Source organism: Opisthocomus hoazin, chromosome 2, assembly GCF_030867145.1.
Source record: "Opisthocomus hoazin isolate bOpiHoa1 chromosome 2, bOpiHoa1.hap1, whole genome shotgun sequence".
NCBI classification, from domain to species: domain Eukaryota; kingdom Metazoa; phylum Chordata; class Aves; order Opisthocomiformes; family Opisthocomidae; genus Opisthocomus; species Opisthocomus hoazin.
The window spans coordinates 55112239-55122326 of record NC_134415.1 but is presented as its reverse complement, the minus strand read 5'-3'; the positions used below and the strand labels follow the sequence as shown (position 1 = coordinate 55122326).

General features: G+C 42.8%; 1 long non-coding RNA gene across 2 annotated transcripts; it reads right to left on the bottom strand.

Annotated features, from left to right (window-relative positions):
• Positions 1-427: 427 nt before the first annotated feature.
• On the bottom strand, positions 428-6447 carry LOC142360545 (uncharacterized). Of its 2 annotated transcripts, none has more exons than XR_012763150.1 (3): positions 6310-6447; positions 5757-5869; positions 428-3338 (listed from the first exon to the last, which is right to left on the bottom strand). It is a non-coding gene; the product is annotated as an uncharacterized LOC142360545 (long non-coding RNA). The 2 variants fall into 2 exon arrangements; XR_012763151.1 differs by having other exon boundaries at positions 428-3202.
• Positions 6448-10088: the final 3641 nt, after the last annotated feature.

Below are 10088 nucleotides of genomic sequence, written 5' to 3'. Positions count from 1 at the left end.
TCACAGCTGCTGTAAGCCGATAACCCTGTGCAGGTATGAGAACTGGCTTCCTCCGAAGTGGCTTTCAGAGAAATGGAAATTTGCACCAGATGAATCTCCGCCCCTGGGTGCCCACTCTTCACACGCTGAAACAGCAAAACGTCCTTAGAGTTAAAGGCTATGCTGGAACAACAAAGTCGGACTCTTCAGTATATGCCATTAATGAAAAGACACATTATCAAGAGATTAAGACATCTACAATATAAAGACTATCTCTGATCCATTAAGGCATTTTGGAGGTATTGGTTTAAAGCACTACTTGAATCTTTCTCAAAAGCAAAAAAAACCAGGAAAGTGACAATAACATGCAAATTAGACTTGACTAAATAAAGGCATTTGGTAAGTAGAGTAACTAGTTAATTAAATATTTTTAAACAGTTAGCAAGGAATAGGATTCATTTTGGTTTAGAACAGTGAAGGCGTAAAGGCATTTGAAGGCATAAAACGGAGAAGGGAAAATCTTTTAATTGCATCAGATGCAAAACGTCTTTCTAGCCCCACACATATGCATCTAAAAGAAGTACAATGTCAATGTAGAAGTGTTGTGTTAAGAAAAAATAATACAAACAGCTATCTTGCCATTTTCTTGTGTATATTTCTTAGATTAGCAAGTCTTCCATCCTCTATATCACAGCCTTTTACTCACTCTGCCCTGAGAGAAGATACCTCCATTGTGTAAAAGTGTGGTTTGTCGCGTTGTGGTTGATGGGTGCAGTTGTGGAGGTGTGATGCTGTTAGGTGGTGCTTCTTATGGGTTCCCCAGTCAAGGTTATAAAGAGCTCCCAGTATTTCCTCACTGGCACTGAGGAACGGAGTGTCAGGACCCTCCTGGCCCTGCAAGCAGAGTGTTTCTCATTTCTGCTGTTTCTTATGTTGTTACCTTGTCAGTGTAGGCAACAAGGCTACTCTAAGCTACAAGAGGGTATCAGCAGTTCAGAAGCATTTCTTCAACATGACACTTCAGCATGTGTCCTCTTGTTCAAATCCATCATGTGTGTGATGTTGTCTTGCAGCTGGACTATGGAGCTGCTGCACTTTAACATCTCAGCTCTTCCCTAGCACAGAGCTTTTCTTTCCCTTAACCACACCACATATCATCCCAGAAACTGGTATCGCAGTCTCTGAGATGGTGGCCACTGGGATTCATCTTTACAGACACTCCTACCATACATGCTCTCAGTCACAAGTGAGGCAACTGATTCTGCAACCACACAGACCCCCTTATCCATGTCATTATCAGATCCACACTGTGCCTTGGTTAATCGATTGTGGGTGTGCCCTTGGGCTTGCTTGAGGTCCATCTGTTGGAGCTGGACTGCTATCTCTTCGAGGAGGAGGGCTCGCTCTCATTTCTGGATTTCTTCCTCTGGTTGTATTTTTCAGGGTGCCTTCTGCAGGTCTCACTCTACATCTGTGAGGCAATTTCATACCTTAAACTGTGATGGTGTCCCTTCAACTCTACGTTTCATGGTGGCAGGTTCATTTTAAACATAGCTAGCCAAAGCATTAGTAATGTGTTAATAGGAATGTGAAGCTGATATCTTCTAGAAACAAACTCAGTAACCTCTTCATTTATTTTCACTGTCTAAACTAAAAGAGAATGTAACATGTAAACATACAGTATCAACTGTTATAAGCCATTTCAAAGTGAATTTTATCTTTGAGTTTTAGTATTAAAAGCTCTTGGTCATAAAAGCACAGAAAATATTTATTTTCTTTAAAAGCAAAAGCATTTTTTACATTCTTAGAGCTGATATTTGTGAAGAGCTGCATTCAAATCTTGAGTATTAAATCCAACATGATCTAAATGCATATTCTTGTAGTTCTAAATAGCGAATCTAATCAGTACGTTATTCTTTCTCCAAAGGATTAACTTTTTCCTTTGTCACATCTGACTTTTAAAAACACCAGTTTCAGCACTGGATAGACTGCATTAACATAGAAGATGAAATCACTTCATGACAAATACTCAGTGTACTGCTGTTATTCCAAAGCCTGACAGCAAACTTCGTCCTTTACAAGCAGAACACTGGCCAAACTGCTTAGTTACCAATGTGTTTGCATTTCTGTTTACAAACTGAACACATTCCTTCCTTCTTTTAATTAAAAAAAAAAAATCCTTGCAATTTATTAAACTAACCCTGCACTTGCTTGCCAAAAGCTGGACAGGGGAATGTCCCTTCCAGTCAATCACCAAAAGCAGCGACTGCACTTCTCCCCATCATCCCTTTGCCACACCCTGTGTCAGTGGAGACATCTCCACCCCACTTAGAAACGATTCGTCTCCTCTGGACAAGAACACAGTGTATGCTAGGAAAATAAGTCAGTCTTTGGCAACTGCATGTTTGCGGGCACTACAAAAGCTCCCATGTTTCTGGTGTCAGTAGGACTGATAATTCTTCCTTATCCAATTTGTGAGGATGTCAGAAATTCATTGCAGTCTGTGGGACAAAAGCCTACCAATAAACCAGGGATGCAGCTCTGCAGGGATGCTGATAACCACCTGGGAAGTGAGGAGATACCAATGGGACACAAAAATTCTGGAGGAAGTCAATGTTTCATAGCCTGATCTCTCTAAGAGCTATTGGAAAAATTGGCAAAAATAAAAAGAAAAAGGTATCATCATGTTACAACAGAAGCAGCCAACCAAGAGCGACAGACTGACTGACTGGCCAATATTGCAATATCATATTTTCCAAGGAGGCTATGTTAGAAGACTAAAGTGCACACTGGAGGCAATCCTCATCAGTTGTGATTGTCTGTACTGATGCAGAGGCTTTGAAGAAAAACCACAAACACTCACACAGGGTTAGGACCTTCTCAGTATATGACACAGCTAAATGGGCAGAAAAAGGGCTCCTTCTGCTCCTTCCTCTCACAGAGTCTTTTCCAGGCTTCTCTGTACTTGAGGAGAAATGGCTCATTATAGCTCTGGTGAAAAACTTGTAAACAGATGTAATACCGAACTCTTATTTATCCAAGCACCGAATTTTCCCTGTTGTATTATCATTTTCCCCAGCACATATTACAATACAGTTACAAAATTCCTTACAGGTCTGTAGGGGAGATTCCTGTATCACATGATCAGTGGCAAAATTCCCATCAATCTCAGCAGGGCTGGAGTTCCACCTGGTTTCTCTTTCCCTCTAAGGCCTTTTTCTGCCTGGAGGGGGAAAGTTTGTGCTCATGTTTCATGTCACGGGCTGGTTCCTATATACGCTCAGTTACACCAAGGCATGGCTTGGCTCTGCACCGTCCTTCAGGTGCACCTCCCCATCTTCATTTTTAACACGCTTTCCCTGGGAGGAGAAAAAATACCGCACAAAGAAAGAAGCTGTGCAAAAACTGAACAGACACATGCAATGCTTTGCAAAGAAAGTCTGACTTTGGGATTAGATCATTTTAACAAGCAACAACAGCAGTGTTTGCCAAAATACGTGCATTGTTATGTCTGTCTTTAGTGAAGGACGGCATGCTGAAATCTGCATGCTGTACAGCAACCCTCATTAACTTCTATAAAATCATATTTATCTCCTTTAAGTAGTCAACTGATCAGTTCAATTAAGCCATGCCCAACTGACATTTATTGTATTTGCATGTCAGTGATACTCTAAAAAAAACATCAAAATTGGTGTGAACTGGAGTTAAAGCCTCAAATAAAATAAAAGGGTGAAGATTTCTTTTACAAAATGAAGTCAAAAGAAGATTATTCCAGGTACAGGTTTAAAGAGCTTTTATGATAGGTACAAAAACTATCTGTAGCCTGTGTTTCAAATAATTTAAAAAATCTTACACAGAAGGACTGCATATCTATCTAACTGAATAAAATGCTAGAACAAAAAATAGCATTACCACAAAAAGCGTATTAGGAGGGAGCACAGAGTCTGTAAGGAATGGGGAAGAAGAATCAGTCAGTAAAGAAGCCTCTGATTAAAAGCTGAGGAAGTACAGGTCTAGAAATTAAAAAGGCAAGGAGTTGGAAAGAAATTAAGAAAGCTTTTCTGTCATATATAGAAAGAGTAGAAGGACTGAAAAGCAAGGCTGATGGGCAGAACAGAGAAGATCAAAATGAAAAATAGTTTAGACACGGCCCAAATTTCTGAGCTTAAAATAAAGATGGTGATCCTGAACACGGGAGCAAGGTTGCAATGGCTAATAACAGTAGCTGGAAATAGTAGTCGCCCAAAACCAAGGTGTAAGTAAATTTGAAAGAAGGTAATGCACAAAATGTAGATGGATCTTAGGTTCCTTCTGCAAGAATTGTGGAGAAACCAGCACCTGGAACTGGAAAATGGTGAACTCAAAGCAACTAAAGGCACTGTGACAAGTGGAACAGGCAATAAAACCTAAAGTGCTTTTAGTAGGGTTAATGTGATTTTGGGGGTACAAGATACCCGGTTTCTGGAAGAAGAAAATGCAGTAGATCTCTTCCTTTTGGTCTTGAGCAGAACATGTCCTGCTGTATTGCCTGAAGACATTACTGCAAGTGACAATAGACTAAAAGCAGAGGAGAACAGGTTGCACAGCAAGGGCATGACTCTGTTGAAGGGAGGTTATTAGTGGAGTTCATCCAGTGGAAAGTATTGGATCTTATGGCAACACTTTCAGGAATGACCTGAATGACTTGCTACAGTTCATCATGTGTTAATCAAATTTGCTGCTAATGCAACACAGAAAGGAACTGCCAAGAGGCACGGACTGCAATACCATTTGGGGAAGACTGGATGTCCCTGAAGTCTGGAGCAGTATAAATGGAATTAAAAGTACAAGGTCATATACTTAATTGCTAATAAGTAGGACCTCTGCTATAGCCCAGGAGTTTGTGTGAAACAACTGAGAAGAAAGACTTAAGTGTATTATTTAGGGTGATGCCAAGCCGCAAATATGGTGCATCCATAAGAAAGGCAGACGTGATCATACGATGAATCAGATGTTTCCAACACAAGAAGTAATGAATCAATGAGATTACACAAAATTCTTGTGTCACCTTATTTGTACTGCTGTGCACAATTTTGGTCACCTCTTACTCTGAAAAGGCTACACAAAATTGGAGCAGTGATAAATAAGGTTAGCGGGGGGATCAAGTGACTGGAGAAGTTACTCTACATGAGAAGAACAGAAAACCTAAGACTAAATGCATGCAATTGCTCTCTAAAAATATATCAGTTGGAACACACCAGGGATGGGAAATAATTTTTTAAACAAAAGGGCAATGGCAGCACAAAGCCCCAAGTTGATAGAAATGGCCTTTAAACGTCAGGAGTCCTGCAGCTGTCTATGGAACAAGATTTTGGACATCTATGTAGGCTTAAAACAGCGCCTGATCCACTTATCATACTGGTTGCTTTCAATAGTCGTAGATACAAATCGATAGACCAAGGGTTTACTTCCAGTCCTGTGATGTGACAATTGTGAAGTGCTGGTGGAGCAAAACATGACCCCTAGACCATCCCAGGTGGCAGGGGAGAGGAGAGGAGAGGAGAGGAGAGGAGAGGAGAGGAGAGGAGAGGAGAGGAGAGGAGAGGAGAGGAGAGGAGAGGAGAGGAGAGGAGAGGAGAGGAGAGGAGAGGAGAGGAGAGGAGAGGAGAGGAGAGGAGAGGAGAGGAGAGGAGAGGAGAGGAGAGGAGAGGAGAGGAGAGGGGAGATCCCGTGCTGTTTGAACTTGAACGCAGAGCTGCCTGAGTTGAACAATTCAGACACAGCAGAAAAAAATTTACCTCTGAACTGCAGCTCTTACTTCACTGTAAAGGTCATTGGCTTCCAACCCCACCCAAGGCAGCTGTGTTCAAGTTTTTCAAACCAAGCCCAAAACTTGTGACTTTGTTTTTGGCTGGAACAGAGAACAGAAAACTGCTTGAAAGAAATGCTTGGAAAGAACAGGGAGGGTGGGAGAAGAAAGCTGCACACAATGGGCTGGTCAAGGAGGATGCAAAGGGGCATCTTGGGGGTGGTATAATGAAAATCCATCAATGGCCGGAAATACCTGAAAATCAACAGGAAAAAAGTAAGGGTAGCCAAATTGCAGCAGAAGGTCAAGCTCTTAGTGTGCCTGACACAAATAGTATAGGCAGTCCTGAATACCACATCTCTTCAAAGGCCTATTTTTGGAGAGAAATGAAATTTACAACTCATCTGGAATTTATTTTTATTTTATTTTCTTTTGCAAGGAAGTGCTCTGCATTTCATTTGATCATTTGCAAATGGAAGGAAAAGGTTGGATGTGTTTAGGAATCCCCCACTACATGTTTTACAAAAAACCCTGCAACTCACCTTTGTCGTGCCTCTGCTCCGGGTGAGTCACCAGCACACAAAAAAGACAAGGAAGGGAGTGCTGGGGTTAACAAAAACCAGCCTGCTTGCAGACATAACTCTAATGTTAATAATTAAAGAAAACATAAGATAAAGCATTCCTTCCAAACCAAAAACACTCATTTTGTTCAGAGCAAGCCAAAATCAAAACTGGAATAATCTATTCCCCCCAAGTATTGCAGAGGAAGAAAAATACAGAATAAACACTATACATAGGAAAAGTTCTGGATTTTCTATAGGATCAGTAACAATAGTGGGAACTGCCCAGCAGGGATCTGCTGGTGAGTGTCTAGCAGAGCAGACATTCCCGGGGTACTGCTATCAGCATTCCTGTTTGAGCTGCCATTGGATTTAGTAGGCTCCTTAATTCAGACGTGTGCTTTTTCTAGTTTGCCTAGGTCTTCTCACCCAGTAACGAAGGGCAAGATGGAAAATATAGCAACTGGAAAGAGGAGAACCTGCAGAGTCAAGGTGAGAGAAGCTTGATGACCGAATGAGAAGTTTTTGCCTTTTGTGTCACATCCTCTAATTAAGAATGCAGCAATCATTACGTGTATCCTTTATGCGGTACTTCCCCTCAGCAGACTTCTTTAACCACAGGGTCCCAGATTATTCCAGCAGTGTAAAGAAATGCCCTTTCCAAACAGACCTCCCCTGGGAATGCGCATGTGCCACTGTAAGGGTGCAAAGTGCTATTGATGCAAATACAGCACTACCAACAAAACCATTACACCCACGAGTAACACAGAAAACACGCTGCACGCCCTCGGCTGATGCACCAAAGCTGTCCGAAGCTGCCACACCAATGCAGCAGCCTTGGTAACGTTTGGGATTTTCCCAGCAGATGGGCAAAATGCATGCCTGGCCATCAGCCACCTAATGCAGCCACCTCCCCACAATCAATCACAGACATCATCTGTCAGTCACAAAGACCATGACATATCCTCCGAGCGAGCCCTTGGAGAGCCCTCACTGGGGTGCACACCCCCTCGGGGGTCTTCCATCAGCAGCACAGACTGAGGCTGCCCTGGGACCACCCTGTGGCACGTGGCCAGGGGTGACCCCCTGCATGGACACCGCTGTACCAGCCACCTCACCATCAGCTCCGTGTCCCACCATCGCTGTGGGTGTGGCTATGGGCACTGTGGTGTGATAGTGGTGGACCAGTTGTGTCAGTTGAATGGGAATGAACAGGAGTCTGTATGGAACCTTAACTATAACCACCTTTGGTGTCTGGACCTCACTTGGGAGAGACCAGAAAGCCTGAAAAACAGAAAAGCTTGAGATGTAAATCACTCCGACAAAGTACATACATTTTAAAAGGCCAGCGCTAGGTGGAGGAGAATCCCGCCCTTACCCGCTGCATCTGACATTGTCCCACAAAGACAGACAAGAGGCGGTGGAGCCAATTCTTGCCGTCAAAGACTTTGCCACTGGTCTGAGTGACCCTGGCTGGTCCCCTCGCAGAGGCACAGCAAAGGTGCCGTGCTGCTGGGACAGCTGGAGCCTGCTCCTGGGATGGAGCACTGTGCTGCCAGGCAGGCGCCATGCTGGCACAGCCGGCACTGCCTGCCTAAAGCTATTGCTCCTTCCTCAAAATCCCCAAATGTGGCTGTGCTGACAGAGCTTCTCAGTGCAGAAGAAGCCAGAGCTTAACATCCTGTCCTGTCACATTCCTTACACCAGTCAGAACAGAATTTTATGCAGCGGAAATAGGTTCAATACCCTAGGGCATCTCTTTCACAATAAATCTACAGAATCTACCTGCAAAAAATATCTTCTGTTTATATAAAAAGACAGAGAAATCAATCAACCAATCAATCAATCAATCAATCAATGTACTTACCTATCTCAATCAGCATCCCCCATCCTTTATCCTCTGCTCAAACAAACCTTTATTTGCAGTCAGGCCAATAAAGGGCAGTCTTTGCCGCAAGTCTACATCAGACTCACACTCTGGATCTACCACCGTAATCACGCTGCTGTCCCATCTGGCCAAGTATGATTTTTTTCACACATATTCTGTCAGAAAGCATTGCTGCTACAGTCACCTAGGAAGGAGGCTCCTGAAGCAAAAAGACAAGAATTCAGCTGCTGAAGGAGCCATGCACAAATAAATTTTCCCAGAAAGCCTATTTCCCAGCCCACATGTTGCGTTATTTGAAAACTCGAAATTTATATAATCTTCAAAAATGGATAAAAGCATACCCTCTCCTAAATGGTAAGTGACTTCAGCCAAAAAACTTTCTATAGTGCAAGTTGCTTGTTTTCCTAAACTCTTAAATGATGAGGCTTTACATCCAGTATCTATTTCATTTGCCAGCCTGTTCAAAGGTCTTTATTGTCTGTTAGAAAGACCAGCATCTTGTTGAAATTATACTGCAGCCATAGATGCTTGTAAATTCCTTGTGCTTTCCCTTGGCATTCGGTCAAATAAGCAAATGTGTGTACAACAACCCTTTCCTTCTTAACAAGAAATCTTGTAAACAATAGAAAAACAAATTAAATCTTTGCAAAGTACTAAATAAATAAAGCTAAAAATTTGTACCTTCTGGAGGAAATGTTGTAAGATGTTTACTCTGAAAAACAACTGATAGCATTGACCCTTCAAGTCTTTCACTAGGCTAACAGTATGGAAGAAAGCTACACCAGTGGAAATTGTTTCAAGGCACTTCTGCAATGTGCATCAGTCTTATTTAAGTATAACCCACCCCGCAGATGAACAAGTAAACCTAGCAATGCACACCTCTGCCCATTCTGCTTTGGGTCTGCCTACCGGAAGGGTACCAGATAACACGGTAGCTGCTGTCCTGTGGACAAAATTTCTACGTGGGATGAAACCACAAAACCTTCAGACAACCATCAGTTGCTGTTTTCCTTCACACTTAACCATGACCAAGCCTCCACGTCATTGTGGGCGATGCTGTTTGGACCTGGTGGTTCTCCACTCATTATGCCCCTTTTCCCAGGAAATCTGAGGCTTGGAGTGCGCCTGGGCAAACCTTCCCCTACAGAGGTGTCTGTAACACTGGTGGGGTGGGAGGTGTTTCGTCCTGGTCTTCCTCTCTCACACCAGCTTTAGCTCTGATACACTCAGGCTGTTTCCTAGGATGAGGAAGGAGTGATGCCAGCCATGGATATGGGAATGGCGGCAAGGCCACCCCTGCAGAGGAGGTGTGTACAGGTAGCACCATCATCATTACAGAGAGGGGAACAAAGGGAGGCTATGCTTATGAAGACTGAGGTTCATCAAGTAATTTTAATAGTATGAAACAGGACATCACTAGAAGAAACAGCTGACCAGCTGCTATTAGAGATATGGTACAGCTCACCACCTGACATCCCTCCATTAGGATACCAGCTACTCTGAGAAGCTGACAGAGCACTGTTGATCTACACCTGCTGAAAGACTGGCACTTTTGTTTCATCTCTGGAGCAGCTCAGATTCAGAAAGATCAAAAACGTTGCAAGACAAAAGCCTGAACTTCCTTTTCCAGAGTGGTGCTGATATTTTTGATATTTTGCACGGATACAATGGTATCTAACTGAAGGTTTCTCACTTAGCCTGATCAGTATTATAAATGTTCTGCAAGGGGACAAAGTTCATCACTTTTGCCTCAAAAATATAAAAGCAGACATAAATACATAGCAAAGAAGGGATCCACCCTGAAGTCTGTTTCCGTAATATGTGCTAAAAATATTTGGGTAGCTCTTGATGCAGTCCCATGGAGTTAAGTCAT